This window comes from Urocitellus parryii, unplaced genomic scaffold (assembly GCF_045843805.1).
Source record: "Urocitellus parryii isolate mUroPar1 unplaced genomic scaffold, mUroPar1.hap1 Scaffold_40, whole genome shotgun sequence".
Taxonomy (NCBI): Eukaryota; Metazoa; Chordata; class Mammalia; order Rodentia; family Sciuridae; genus Urocitellus; species Urocitellus parryii.
The window spans coordinates 4,859,935-4,876,568 of record NW_027553586.1 but is presented as its reverse complement, the minus strand read 5'-3'; positions in this window follow the sequence as shown (position 1 = coordinate 4,876,568).

Here is a 16,634-nt window from a genome sequence, read left to right as displayed (position 1 = left end):
GGAAGGCTGTTTTCCTCACTGTGTGGCCCTCTCCCTGTGATTTTTAGACACATGGCAGCTCTCTTTTCCTAAGAAGGAAAGAGAAGCCAAGATGGAAGCCACACCATTTTTATAACCTAAGCCCAAAGATGACCACACCCCACTTTCATCTGCCCACACAGACCAACCCTGATAAAATAAGGAAGGGTATTGTCTAAGAGTTTGAGTAGCAGAAAGTGGATATCATTGGGAGCCATCATGGAGACTATTATATTTCATATTTTCAAAAAGATAGAAGGTGGCATGAATATTTTAAGGAGGTTGATGGAAGATATTTAAGACTCAAACTTTCAGAGATAAAAATGCAATATTTAAAGTGAATAATATACTGAATGAGAGGAACATGTATTTTGAAGCTATGTTATTATTTACATAAATGTTAAGTTGTTCCATCCTCCAGATAAACTGGTCCTTTTTATTATTGTAAAATGGCAGAATTCCTTGCTCTAAAATCTACCTTGTCTGCTGTTCTTGTAGCCAATCCAGATTACTTCACTTGATCTTAGCCAAAAGGCCAAGAAGGGATTCCAGATTTCTTTTGATTAATGTTGTCATAATATATATATTTTCCCATCATGTTAAACAAAAATTATTTCTAAAAGGAGAATCTAGCCAAACCAATCCTCAGCATGAAGAATGAAGCAGAGGGCATCACAATACTAGTTCTTAAACTATACAGCAGAGCAATAGTAACAAAAATGCCATGGTATTGGTACCAAAATAGACATGTAGACCAATGGTACAAAAAAGAAGACACAGAGACAAACCCACATAAATAATGTTTATCTCATATTAGACAAAGGCGCCAAAAAACATACATTGGAGAAAAGTTAGCCTCTCCAACAAATGATGCTGGGAAAAGTGGAAATCATATATAGCAAAATGAAATTAAACCTGTAGCTTTCACTCTGCACAAAAATCATCTTAAAGTGTATCAAAGACTTGTCTAAGAACAGAGACCCTACACCTCATAGAAGAAGAAGCAAGCTCAAATCTTCATCATGTTGGCTTATGACTTGACTTCCTGAACAAGACTCCTAAAGCACAAGAAGTAAAATCAAGGATCAATAAATAGGATGGACTTAAGCTTAAAAGCTTAATCTCAGCAAAGGAAGCAATCAATAATGTGAAGAGAGAGCATACAGAATGGAAAAAAATCTTTACCACACACACCTCAGATAGAGCACTAATCTCTAGGATATATAAAGAGCTCAAAAAACTTAACGCCAAAGAAACAAATAACCCTATCAACAAATGGGCCAAGGAACTGAACAGATACTTCTCAAAAGAAGAAATACAGTTGATCAACAAACATATGAAAAAATGTTTATCATCTCTAGCAATTCAAGAAATGCAAACCAAAACTACTCTTAAGATTTCATCTCATTCCAGTCAGAATGGCAATTATCAAGAATATAAGCAATAATAAGTGTTGGCGAGGATGTGGGGGGAAAGGCACACTCATACATTGCTGGTGGGGCTGCAAATTGGTGCATCCCCATGGAAAGCAGTATAGAGATTCCTCAGAAAACTTGGAATGGAACTACCATTTGACCAGCTATCCCACTCCTAGGTCTTTAACTAAAGGACTTAAAATCAGTGATGCAGTGACACAGCCACAACAATATTTATAGCAGCTCAATTCACAGTAGCTAAACAGTTGCAGCTCAGTTCACAGTAGCTAAACATCTAGGTTGGAACCAACCTAGATGCCCTTCAGCAATGAATGGATAAAGAAAATGTGGTATATATACACAATGGAATATAACTCAACCTTTAAGAAGAATGAAATTATGGCATTTGCAGGTAAATGGTTGGAACTAAAGAATATCACACTAAGTGAAATAAGCCAATTCCAAAAAAACAGAAAGCTGAATGTTTTCTCAGATAAGCAGATGTTGATCCATAGTGGGGCAGAGGGATAGGGAAGAATGAAGGAACTTTAGTTTGTGTAGAGGGGAGTAAAGGGAGGGGTGGGGTTGTGGAGATGGGAAGGATGGTAGAATAAGACAGATATTATTACCCTAAATACATGTATGACGACACTACTGGAGTGACTCTGCACCATGTACAGCCAGAGGAATGAGAATTTGTGCTCCATTTGTGTATGATATGTCAAAATGCATTCTACTTTAAAATAAATAAATAAATAAATAAATAAATAGTTTTAGAAAGAGAATCTAATTCATGCAGAATAAATCTAATTATTTCTCACCTTGAGCATATCATTCTTTTAATTCAGACCTGCCAACTTTTTATAAATGCAGCAGTTGGCTCCCCTGCAATCGATTACCATATATCCCTAGCCCAGAGTGCTTTACAAATCTGTCTGACACATCCTGAGCTACAGAATGAAATTTGCTGTCAACTTATTAAACAGACAAGACGAAGACAGCCCCAGAATCAACCAGGACCATTGCAGGTATGTATTGATACAGACACATGGAATGTAAAATGGTGCTATTTTTCTGGTGGTAAGAATAGCACACAGTATAAACATTTGGAAAATACAAAAAAAGTGAAAAAAACAGCTGTTAGTATTTTGATGTATATCTTTTTTTTTTAGAAATTTTTTTTAATATTTATTTTTTTAGTTCTCGGCGGACACAACATCTTTGTTGGTATGTGGTGCTGAGGATTGAACCCGGGCCGCACGCATGCCAGGCGAGCGCGCTACTGCTTGAGCCACATCCCCAGCCCCGATGTATATCTTTTTGGTTTATTTATATATCTGTGTGTTTTTATATTAATGTTGATGTATATGTAGGTGTAATACTTTCTTGTACTGAAATTACAGTGTGCACATTGCTTTTTTAAAACTATAAAATATAATAATTCATCCTATATCTTAAAACATTTTCAAAGAATTAATTGTCATATTAATATCAATCACTATACATTTATATTTTTTCAGTTATTTTTCTAAAAATAAATAGCTCTACAGTAGACATGTTTTCTTGTGTATAAATTCAATGAATTCCTTTGAACACATTTGAAGAGTTTCCCTATGTCTTTAATAATATTCAATGTAATTCTTTTAAATTCTTTCCAAGTAAAAACTGGTATTTCATTATTAATTTGGGACACATTTATTTGTTAGTGCAATTGATTGTATTTTTTAGGTGTTTTGTAGTCATTTGTTTTCAATCTTGATTAAATGCCTATTTTTATCTTTGCATATTGATTCTGTGCTAACCAAAGAATAAAACAGAAATTTTTTATTGCCAATGTACAGGATTCTCAGGGTTGGATCCAAATTTTGGGAGACTTGAAACTTAGATAATTAAGAAAAAGAGCACAGGGGAGGGAATGTAGCTCAGTGGTGGAGCACTCGCCTACCATGCTGAAGAACCTGAGTTTTATCCCCAATACTGAAAAAAATGTACAAAATATATTACTTTCCCACATCTTTAAAAACATAATGATCACTTAAACATGACTTTTGCAGTGCCTTGGAAAGGGCATGTTCAAGAGAGTGGTTCTGAAGCCAAAACTCATGATCCGATTCCATTGGTTCCTCTTTTTCCTCTTCAGCCCCCAGCTCACAGTGAATAAACCACACCCCCAGTTCTTAAAACACACCTTTCACCTGGCATTATTCCTGTTACCTGGACTCCCCTTCTTCTTTCCCACTTATAAGTCCAGCCAAGCAACATCCTCTGTGTAAATCCTTCTCTGACTCACTTAGCAGATAGACATTCCCTCCATTGGTTTTACTTTCAAAAGTTAATATACAGTGTTACTACGTTATATAATTCACCGTGTGCCTATATAACTGTCTAGTGGACTATTGGCTTCTCAAGGGCATTCCTCCCTCCTTTTCTATATTGCATTTTAAAAATCACTGAATACAGAAAGGAATGGAGCAAAGAAAAATTTAAAAATCACATGTCATTCAATTACCTAAAGATAATCTCTACTAAGAATAGAAATAATTTGAATTAGACAAAGGGAAATGAAGGGAAGAGAGGGAGGGTGGGACTGGGAAAGATAGTAGAATGAACCAGACATTACTTTCTTTTATGCATATATGAATACACGACCAATGTAATTCCACATCATGTACAAACAGAAGAATGGGAAGTTATACTCCATATATGTATAATATGTCAAAATATATTCTACTGTCATGTACAGATAATAAAAATAATTTTTTTAAAGTATATTCTATAAAAAAGATAACCTTAATATTTTCATACTTGCCTTTTTTATGTGTCTGTGTTTATATGTTTGTATGGGTAGATAGGTTTTGATTTTAGGTAGATGTGGGTTTTTTTTTTTTTACAATTTTATAATCTGTCTTTCCCAAAGCTGCCTATTTTTAAGTGAGTGGGTAAATATATAAATAGACAAAAAAGAAATAATGTCCTAATCTTTGAGTATTATGTGATAAAGGACTACTATGTCCACTTGTGTTTTAGTGTCTCAGTTGTAAACAGAAGGTGTATACAACTGGATGGATTGTGTGTCTGACCCTATGTAAAGCTTTTGTCTTAATGTAGTATAAATGCTCTAAATAATATATATGGGAAGAAGCAAACGTGGAGTGGAGTCAGTCACCAGCGCGTGGCTCTCCCAAGCTGTCAGCCATAGTCCTCTGACGGCGGTTGATGGCATGGTGTCTAACCTACAGTGCTTCTCTTTGCCCAGGGCTGGCAGCTCTTGGCACTCTGTGTTGGGCTCTTCCTTCCCCATCATCCTTTCCTGTGGCTCCTTGGGCTCCACCTAAAGAGGAACGCAGATTCCAGGTGTGCAGAAAACTAGTGGGCTGAATTATTTATGTGGCTCTGAAAGTCTACAATAAATCATAAGTATTTAAAAACCTGCCAGGTACCTTTTTAGAATGTGTGAACAAAATTTGGTATAGGAAATATTTAGTTATTATTTATGTGGAACTTGGAAATATTTCCTTTTTTATGTTACCAATCTTGTGGAAGATTGCAATCAAAATATTTTTAAGGGAAAAGTCTATGTGTCATTTCAAGTATGGATGACTTAGCATTAAGGGGTGCTTCTTCAGTGAAACCAAGTGTTTTTTTTTTCTTAGTTTCCCCTTTTACTGGCTGACCATTTAGTTCTTCTATGTCCTATGGTCTTTCCTCCTTTTATAATTGTATGTACTTGAGTTACATCAGAATTTTCACTCCTTTGAAAGAAATATTTAAAATCCTCATAGAATGGGACCCAGGGCACTCAGCTAAGGTTTCCCCAGGATCATTTTGTTAACCAAGAGGTTCATGTTAGGTTGCTTAAATAGACCTTGGGACTAGCACAAATAAACCCCAAAACAAAAAGCAACTTGGAAATAAGAGGAAAATATTCTGCAGTTCATAACACATTCTAGGGACCCTATGATCAAAATCGTGTGATTTCTGTAGCAGTTATTGAGCCCCCTGGACAGAATGTGACACCACTGGGTTGTCAGAAAACACCTGACTATAAATATATAAAGGTGTTGTCAATTTGCTTTTATAAACAAAATGAAAATCACACATAATTTTCATATTACATGCAAATGAGGAAAAATAAGATCTTGATTCACCTTTTACATGGTTCACCCTAGTGGTTTTGTTTAGCTTAATATTTTTATAAGGTAAAGAAGGTAAATATTTTTAAATTTTTGTTAGAAGACATCTTCTTTCTTGTTTAGCAATGTAACATCAACCTTGATAAGAAGAGAACTCTGCTGCATCATGTTTAAGTTACCACATACTATTCTTTATACAACTGCTTTCTTTATATTTGTTAATACAATCACTATATATTGACTGTATAGTGACTAGTAGTTTTAAATCCACTTTGTGATTAATACAAAAAAGTTGAAGAATACTTTATAGAGACATTTGAGTTAGTCGGTTGCAAAAATAAAGGTACTGGAATTTGAGAAACACGACAGCAATTTAATGTTATCATTGAAAAAGGAAAATTATTTTCAAGATTATTATGATACATAGTAATAATGAACAGGATGGGAAGTTTAGTTGAGGATGTGTTGATTAGATTTTCATTATTAAATTTATTCATAGATTTTATCTTAAGTTTTATATTACAGGACAGAATTTGGGAAATATGCCATTTACTGCCAGTGATGTGTAGAAAGAACACAACAAAACGGAGATCGAGACGCAAGACCCTCGAGAATGGAAATTCTTTCAACTCTTCTTCGAAACCCGTATCATCATTCCTTGCCTTTCAGTATTCCTGTGCACTTCATGAATGGGATTTATCAGGTGTGTTGGCCTTTTACTGTAATAAAAATGTGCTTGATCAAGAAACCTAGGGAAATGAGAATACCTAGCTTGGTCAGGACCTGGCATTGATAAACCTGCAAGTATGTTAGATCTTTTATCAAAACAGCTAGGTTTTGAAATAGTTTTGCTAAAGAGGATTCATGCTGAAAACAAATCCATATTGAACCAAAAAAGGAATGGATTTCACTGCCATTGTAATTGTGATGGAGAAAATCAAATATACTTTGGTCAAGATTTTTTCCCCATAAGTATCCCTGGGAGGTAAGGAAATAATTACTAACGTTTGAGCATGCACAATTTTAGTCTCTCTTAAAGTCTCCAAATCTCAGGAATTATCTGGGAAAGTTTTACCAGGCCCTTTCCACTCTCAGATCTGGATGTCACTTATTTACTGAAGGAAACATGCTCTGAAGCCAGCAATTGTATTTGTGGCCATAGCCTTTTATCACTGAACTCAGATACTTAACTGCCTGTTAAAGAAACAAACATTAAATACATGAAAGTATTCATTTATTTAAAGCATTTCTTATTTATTTATTTTTTATTTACTTAAAGATTGCATTTTGTATTGTACTTTTTGATTTGCTTCTAACAGGTAAGTACATAATATCTAAAAGGTATTGATAGCTATCAAATGACCTTTCTGTTTTGAATTGTTGTGGCTGTAGCTGAGGTTTCTGAATTCTTACATACAGTAAGCTGACTACTGAGGTAATCTTGTTAATTTTCTCCAGTGGAGCTTTGGGACAAAAACATTGAAACACCTGCAGAAATGTGTGCTGTCATTAATCATGCATCAAGCATGACCTGTTCCCTACTCTGACGTCTCTGTTTCAAACACATATGCTTTTTATTAATAGCACTACTTTGTTATTTCTGCTCAGGTAGTTGGGTTTGATGCTTCTACCACAGTGGAAGAATTCTTGAATACTTTGAACCAGGACACAGGAATGAGGAAGCCTTTACAGTCTGGATTTGCATTGTTCACTGACGATCCTTCTGGCAGAGACCTAGAGCATTGTCTTCAAGGAAACATAAAGGTGAAACCAAGGGCTTCTAAGGAGCCAGACCTGGCAAGCAACAAAGAAGCTATGCTTTGGTCTTTAGTTTGCTTAGGGAAGAACAGATTTATGCACTGATAACCTTAAGCTAGAATTGAAATTGATAAGTGTTTCAAGAGCGCTGTGAACTTTGCACCCAGTTTGAAAGATGGGTGGAAAATGAACCTGTGGAAATATAGAAGAATGGTGTGTGTGTGTGTGTGTGTGTGTGTGTGTGTGTGTGTGTGTTGTGTGTATTGTGTATGTGTGTATGTGTGTGTGTGTGTGTGTGAGAGAGAGAGAGAGACTGGGGATTGAATCCAGGGAAGCAATAGCACTACGCTACATCCCTAACCCTTTTTATTTTTTATTTTGAGACAATATCTTGGTAAGTTGCTTAGGGCCTCACTAAATTGCTGAGGCTGGCCTCAAACTTGTGATCTTCTATCTCAGCTTCCTGGTTTGCTGGGATTACATGTGTATACCACCACACCCAGTTTAAAGAAAAAGTCTTGTGAAAAATCTTTCTCAGGTTGGGGCTGGGGTTGTGGCTCAGGGTTAGATTGCTTGCCTAGTATGTGTGAGGCACTGGTTTCAATCCTAAGCACTACAAATGAATAAAACAAAGGTTTTGTGTCCATCTACAATGAAAAAATTTTTTAAAAAAAAATCTTTCCCAGATCAAAGTAAAATAACTTTAATAAAGTTTCCATCAAGTGATGGCAATGATTAGACATACAGAATCATAAAACCATAAAGAGCCCTTAGAAAAACATTCCACTTATTCTGCAAATGAGGAAATGGAGGTTGAGAGAGGGAAAAGATTTCTCCCAAATCAAACAACTAGAATTTTTCCTTGTATTTCAGATTTCTTTGGTTTAATTTAGTTATTCCAATTTCTTTCTTTCTTTCTTTCTTTTTTTCTTTTTCTTTCTTTTTTTTTTGGGGTGGCACTGGGTTTGAACCCAGGGCACTCTACCACTGAGCTACATCTCCAGTCTCTTTTTAAATTTTATCTTGAAATAGGGTCTCACTAAGTTGCAGAGGCTGACCTCAAACTTGCAATCCTCCCAAGTGACTGAGATTACAGGCATGCACCACCATACCCAGCCCCAGTCATTATAAATTCAGAAGGTAGAAAAGTTACTCCTTCAGGGACCAAATCGTGAAAAAAATCCCTGGAATCTTTTTGTTTCCAGTCTCATGCAGTCCTGCATTAAGATTCCTTTTTGAGTAAAAAATGCATGGCCACAGTCCAAAGTTAATGTGTGTCCAAAAGGATAAGTGGACCAAAGTGCCAAGCTGGAGCTCTGGATATCAGCTGTTATGGATTTGAGTCAAATCATCGTCTTTTTGGTCTGTAGCAATTGCTTTAGTTAATCTCTCTGGAATCCAAATCGGCTGCTGTTCTCCCTGTGGAAAAACACAAACAGAACCCTGACTCCAGACAATCACTGGGTCAGGACCTTTCCATTGTCCTGTTAGAATATCTTTCCAAAGTACCTTAGGCTTATGTACATTTTTTGGATACATATGTCTTTCCGCAGCACTAAGTCCTGATGAATCCAAATTTAAAAAGTTTAGTGTAAAAAGAGTTATTTTAAGTTTATCTTTGGGGGATATATACTCCTTTCCAATTCACTCTTTTTGCTCTAATAAGTACATTTTAATAGTTTGAGGAGCTCTTTCAACTATGCCTTGTCCTTGTGGATGGACACAATATCTTAATTTTGTTTATTTATTTTTTTGTGGTGCTGAGGATCAAATCCAGTGCTTCATGTGTGCAATGCTGAGGGCCATTGCCAAGTAGGAATGATGCATGGCTACAGTGGATTTGTTGTTCTTTGTCCTCCCTTGGGTGAAATATGACTGTCCCTGGTCTCCAATCACACACATGGGACAGATATTATGCCCTGTGCTGGCCTCTGCCTTAATCTTCCTAAGACTTTCTTTCTTTCTTTTTGGTACCAGGGATTGAACTCAGGACACTTAACCACACCCTCAGCCCTATTTTGTATTTTATTTAGAGACAGGGTCTCACCGAGTTACTTAGTGTCTTGCCATTGCTGAGGCTGGCTTTGAACTAGTGATCCTCCTATCTCAGCGCCCCAAGCTGCCGGGATTACAGGCATGCACCACGGCGCCCTGCTCCTCCTCCTAATTTAATGTCACAGGCTAAGCTATCTGTAATAAAAGAATCAGTGTTCCTGGAATCTGTCATCCATTCAAACTTTTTCCTCTGGCTAACAGCAACATGTGTAACTACCTCCCCACTTCCTGACGAGGCTACAATTATTCTATGGGTTAGGTTTCAGCTGCAAACACAGAAAACCCTAATTGGAAGTGCCCAGGTAGCATGGTTCTGAGAGCTGGCATCTTGCTCTCTCTGCTTTTCTGCAGTTCTCCCAGCTCTGCTGTCTTGGTGGGTAAGCTTTGTCCTCAGCCTCTCCCTCTCCTTATGGTGTCAGGATGGCAACAAGAATCCCTGGCATCAAAACTAGAAACAGAAAAGGGATACTCTTTTCCTCCTCTCTCTGTGGAAAATGAGAAAACTCTCAGAAACATCTTCTCTCCAGCAAACCTGCCCTTGCCTCATTGGCTATAGTTTTGTCACATACTTAGATATGAACCAATCACTGGCAAGGAAATAGGATTCCCATGATGCACTTCATGCAGCCATGATCTCTTCCTGGAATGGGGATGGGTCAGCCTCTGGTGAGGAGTGGGAACTGGACAAAACAGGGTTCTGTTAAGGAGGAGGGAAAAGAGGAACAGAAATGTCTTCCACAGGTAGGTCATGAATGTCCTCAGACCTTAGAATCTCTTAAGGCCATGTTATGGTTTCGATGTGAGGTGTCCTGAAACGGTGTGAGAGGGTTCAGAGGGGAAATGATCAGATTGTAGAGCCTTAACGTGGCTTTGGGATATATATTTGTTTTTTTTTTTTTTAAGAGAGAGGGAGAGAGAGAGAGAGAGAGAGAGAGAGAGAGAGAGAGAGAGAGAATTTATTTATTTATTTTTAGTTTTTTTCGGCGGACACAACATCTCTATATGATCATCTCTGTTTGTATGTGGTGCTGAGGATCGAACCCAGGCCGCACACATGCCAGGCGAGCGCGCTACCGCTTGACCACATCCCCAGCCCAAGGGGTATATATTTATATCTGGCAAGTGGAGACACCTTTTTCTGCTTTCTGATCATTATGTGAGCCACTTCCCTCCGCCATACTCTTCCACCATGATGTTCTGCCTCACTCTGAGCCCCAAGGAAAGGAGCCTGTTGTCCATGCACTAAGATCTCTGAAACCAGGAGCCCCCAAATAAATTTTTCCTCCCCTAAAATTGTTCTGGTCCGGTCTTTTAGTCACAGCAGTTAAAAAGTTGACTAAAACAGGCCACCACAAAAAAAAAAAAAAAAAAAAAAACAGTTTTAAGACACATCTCTTCTCCCAATCAAAGGACTTGGTATAACTTAGCCAAGGACCAAATGATTATTGCAGCAATTTCCTTTGTAATAATATCGCTCCCTGAAAATGTGAGCTACTTCCCTACCAAATTAAAGCGAATGACAGCTTTTACTGATGTGTTGCTTTCACTTGTTAGTGCTGGATGGTTTGAAGTGCTTTGTGTATGGTTATGGAAAAATATAAGTCCATTAATTAAAAAATGGAAATACTCTTTAGCCCTAATGAAAAATGGGACAGTGTGTGTTAAAGGTTTTGATTCTTGACAGGGGAACATCCACGGGCCTGACACAAGCTGGAACTGTATTGTTAGAAAGTCAGAGGAAAATAATAGATGATTCAACCCCTTCTGGTTGCTATGGCAAGGAATTTTTAAGGCTTTTATTTAGGAGAAGTAGTTATCATTAGCAGCTCTTTGTTTTTAAAACAGAGATCCCTGCAAACTGTCAAGGCTCCAGTAGAATACATGATTGGCACCTAAATAGAGAAAATCTTAGATTATTTGCAAAGAAAAGAGAACGGGCCCCAAACAGCTTTTGGACAGCAGGTTTGTGTTTCTCATTTTTAGGGCAGGCTAAGGGATGTAAAGATTCCTGGGCTAAAAGTCACATGACCCAAGTCTACAATAGTTCTATCTCAGCATTTACTTTCTCTGAGTCCTGGGGCAAATGACATTATCATTTTGTAACTTTGATGCTCATCTGTAGAATTATTAGGTTGGACTAGATCATCTGCAAGGGTTTTTGAAATTTTTCTGATTCTGCCTATTTCCTTTTGCTAATATAAGATACTGTGGTAGTTCCCCCAAGGGAGCATAGCTGTCCCCTTCTGCATACACACATATTTCAAATAGTGGCTACCCTGGGCATCATTTGCTCCTGGCACCCAGTCTGTAAGATGTAAAGGACTGTTGGGTGCATACTTTCCATTTGCTCTTCAGCCCACACTCTAACTAAGCCCAGGGATATTCCAGGCATGCCCTAGGGCAGTGTCATATAAACCTCTTGGAATATGACTAATACTAAGTAATGCATTTCATATCACAATCCAAGGCGCATTCACTCACACAAATGCACAATTCATTCAATGTATATTTAATGAGTATTAACCATTTTCTAGAGGTGATAGATACTACTGCAGTGAATAAAATAGACAAAATTTCTGTGCCTCATGGAGTTTTTAAACAGAGAGATAGTAAATAAAGAAACTATAATAAGAAACTATAGTATGTATATGCATCTTCATATATAATTGTATTGTATGTAATTCATTTTGGTATATTAGAAGGTGATAAGTTCTATGGAGAAAAATATGAGAAAGTGAGATAGGAAACACCACAGATAGCGGGGTCTGAATTTTAAGTTGTGTAGTCAGGGAAGGCTTTACTGAGAAAGTGACATTTGAGAGGGAAGGAACCCTTTTGTCCATATCTGTGAAACAGCATTACAGACAGAGGGAGCAATAAGTGAGAATATACCTGGAATGTCCCAGGAACAGGAACAAGGCCAATGGGGCCAGAGTGAGGGAGATACATGGGACTGAACAGGAAGGAGGCTGGCAAATCATGGTGGGCCTTGTTGGCCCTCGTAAGGACTTGGGTTTCTACACTGACATTGGCATCCCTTGATGGTTCTAGAAGAGAATGCCATGATCTGACAGACCCACTCTGGATATTATAATTGAGAGTAAACCAAATACATATTCTGCGTGCATGTGCATGTGTGTTCATGCACACATAGAAACACAAGTTCTAAAAACAGCACTTACCCTGTCATACCTGATATCTTTTCTATTGTATTTATACTTATTCATTTAAAAATCAGGATAAGGGGGTGACTCAAAGTGAGGTAAGAAGGGACAACATGGGTGGAAAATTACCTCTAGATAGGGAATAGGGGTGGGAGGGAAAAGGGAGGGAGAATGGGAATAGCAAGGATAGTGGAAGGAGACAATCATCATTATACAAAATTTATATATGAAGATGTGAATTTGGGTCAACATACCTTATATACAAACAGAGATTTGATAAATTGTGCTATAAAGGTGTATTAGGAATTGTAATGCAAAAAATTATGAATGTAATGCACTCCTCTATTGTGATGTATGTAAGAAAAAAAAATTAGGATCCACAAGTTAGTTTCAGGATCCACAAGTTAGTTTCAGGATCCACTATAGGGCAGTGGCTAGCATTTTGTAAAACAGATTATAAATTGGTCTGGGACCCCAGAGATATGGTAGATTCAGTTTCTTTGTGCCAAACACAGTTGTGGGAGATATAGCATTTGATGTAGATCTTATAGTCATATGTTAAAATGGTTTTCAAGAAGTTTATTTTTGTTTTTGACTTGCTGCAATGAGAGCCCTATAATATTGCATAATCATTTATAAATTTTTTTCTTCTTCCACATATTCAGTAATTTATTCATTCCCAATTCATACTTTAAATAACTTTTTTATGAAAAATTTTTGTGTGAAAAATTTCAGATATGTTCCATCATTACTCGGCTTCTTATCACTCAGCTTCAACAGTGATCAAATCATGGCCAGGTGTCACCCCCATCCCTGGGATTATTTTGACACAAATTCCAGGCCTGGAATTCTTTTGTCTGTAAACATTTCAGTTGGTTTCTCTAAAATATAGGGAATCCTTTTTTTAATTTAGAAGATATGCAGCATTACTCTGATATTGATACACACACAGTCAGTCTGATTGGCAGTGTCTTTGTCCACTAGTCTGTGAAGGGAAACTCAGGAGACCTTCTTGGAGAGGATCTGTGGTTGTGCATTCTTTCCTCTTTTTCTGTAGATGGTGTCTCTGGATATTTCCAAAGCCCTGATGAAGCAGGTGCCTTCCCGTCCTTCAAAACGAGTCAGTTCAATCCTGATTCTTTTTTAATAATTTCATTGATACTGAAATACGGCTTGCTTTTCTGTGGCTCTTGACTAATCAAACAGTAAATACCTTGCATAAGGTCATGGATCTTATTCAATTTTGTACCATCCCAATGACTTAGGATGGATCCTGGCACACAGAAGCCCTCACATTTTTGTTAATATTTTACTTGTGTTTCTCTATAGAAGTTGGAGTAACTTCTCCCCTAGCCTTAAGCCTGTCACTCCTTTTTTGGATCTGAAATGTTCCCCAGGGTCTCATGTGTTGAAGGCTTTGTCTTCAATGCAGCAGTGTTCAGAGGTGGGGCTTTTGGGAAGTGATTGGGTCATGAAGGCTCTGACCTCATCAATAGATTAGTTAATTGATGGTTTCATCATTTGACTGGACCATTGGGAGGTGGTGGAAACTCTAGGAAGTGGGACCTATTGAAGGGAGTGTTCTTAGGGACTACATCTTTCTCCAGCTCCTTCTCCTCTGCTCTCTCTGCTTCATGACAGCACAAGCTGAGCAGCTTTGCTAGACTCCACCTTCCCTGCCATGACATTCTACCTCACCAAAAGCCCTGAGTTGGGTCCAAGCAACTACTGACTGGAATCTGTGGAACTGTGAGCCAAAATAAATCTTTCTGTCTCCAAGTTGTTTTTCTCAGGTATTTTGTCACAGTGATGAAAATCTGACAAAAACAGGCCATATGTCGCAACTGTGTTGAAACCCTGACTTTTCTAGAAAGTCTCATGTGTACCAGGATGGAGAGCCTTTCTGAATCAACATCCGCTCTATGGGAGGAACCTTCAAGTTAAGCTCAATTCTTACAGAATTCTTTATCTCTTCTATTTCACAAACCCACGATCCTTATCAATACTGGAGTGCTCATCTTCTACTGGTATCTGCCCTCATTTCTATTAACAAATTTTTGACTGCAGACTTATTTGATAAGGGTTACATTTTTGAAAATGTTTTCATTTCTGAATTTATTTTTCAGTTTTAGATAGGCACATATTTTTATTTTATTTGTTTATTTTTATGTGGCGCTGAGGATTGAACCCAGTGACTTACATGTAGCAGACAAACACTCTACCACTGAGCCATGACCCTAGCCCCCTGAACATGTTTAATAGTTGTAATTTCAGATGATGATAAATAAATATTTTTACAGTTGAATACATGGTATATACTAATCTGCTCTTGGCTATCCCTTATTTACTTATTACCCAAATATCATATCTATGAAAATTTCAAGGAGGTGCAATACCCTGGGTCTTATTCTTCTTATCCTTGCTTTCTCCGTCCTTTCCCTCTTTTCTCTGGTTGCTGGGAGCCCTGGTGCTAGGCTCTAGGAACATAAGGAGATATGAAGCAGCCCTGTTGTAACTTTATTCTGAGTTTGTCTCAGTGGACTGTTGCTCCATTAATGCAGAGACCCTGAGGTCACTTGCTGCTGGCAGAAGGACTGCCACACACTTCTTAAATTTTTTTTGGATGGATGACTAAATGAATGGAGACACGGCCCTCACTGTAAAGGAGTTCACAGCCCGAAGTTGGGGAGTGAGTGTGAACTTTGTGAGGCATTGTAGAATTGTGCAGTCATTGTTAGTCATAAATCCTTGTTGTTCACACTCCTTGCTTCCGTTGCTACCACTTCTGTGTTATTTACACCCTCTCATAGACACCAGCAGAAGTTCTACATGGGGACACTTATAAACAGTGGCTCAGGTCTCCGCCCCTAGATTGAGAACAAGAAGAGTGGGAGGCTGTCACCCATTCACTTTTCCTGGCACAGTAGTTCTGTCTCCATGAAGCACTCCCAGTTTTCCATTTTTTTCTGGTACTATAAATGACACAGTCTTGGGAGACCTTCTGGATGTCCTGATTAAGGGTCTTGCTTAGCCTGGAGCCAGGCCTCTAGTCACATTATTTCGTACCAGGAGGAAAACATTTTCAAACCAGCATGCAAGTCTGAGTCTGTTTTCTGAGGTCTTTTTTTTTTTTTTTTGTAGTTGAGTTACAATTTTATGTTTATGGTGTGCCAGGAGACATTTACTTCTGGTTAACAACAGGAATTAAAATACTTGTTTCTATGTCATTCCAGGGCAAGGATTTTTTTTTTCTGGTGGAAAGTTATATCCTTAGCGTGTGTGTGTTGTGTGTGTATTTATGTGTGATCGCATGCATGCATGTGTTTGTGTCTTTGTGTCATAGGCCAATTCAGCTCCCCAGGGAAAGAAAAATTGGAAAGAACCATAACCTATGGGACAAAGTTTTAGCTACTGTTTTTTGGTTTTGAATTTTTTATTCCTCTCCTCAAGTGATTGATTCTGAATATGAAAGAGTTCTTTTAAAGGGTGGAAATGATGTCATTTAACATTTCAATAGTTTAATTGATTAATCTTATTATGTAAACCAATTTTTAAAATTATCCAGGTAGAATTTGCAAGAAGCCTAAGTAATTCTCTAGGTGGTGGGATGATTGACAATCCAGAATCAAAATGTCAGAGAAACAGCTATTTTTAGGAGGCTGGAACTTCTCTCTTTTTCTAAATATACATTCTGGTTGCTAAAAGAGTCCTTGTAGATTTCTCTCAAAATTTAAAATGTGAGAAAAGGAGGAAATTACAATTAATAGCCTTAAAATTCCAATTAATCTCTCAAATAGTGATTAATTTCCAGAGACATGGAGATTCTGCAGTATATCTTAGGAAAAGGATGGTAGAGGACACTTGGGTAAGTGGAAATCCCACCAGGATTGAAGACTTCACTAGGATTGAGACAATTGACAAGGCTGGCAGCCTGCCAAAAAATGGCATCTACTGCATTCTCTTCTTAATGGAGCAAATGTGCCCATTTTGTAATCCACTGACCATGTCTCCTATCTCTTGTCTCTTTGTGGAAATATTCAAAGGATTTGTTGTCAAAATACATTGCTTTCTTTGTTGCCCTTTAACTTGTC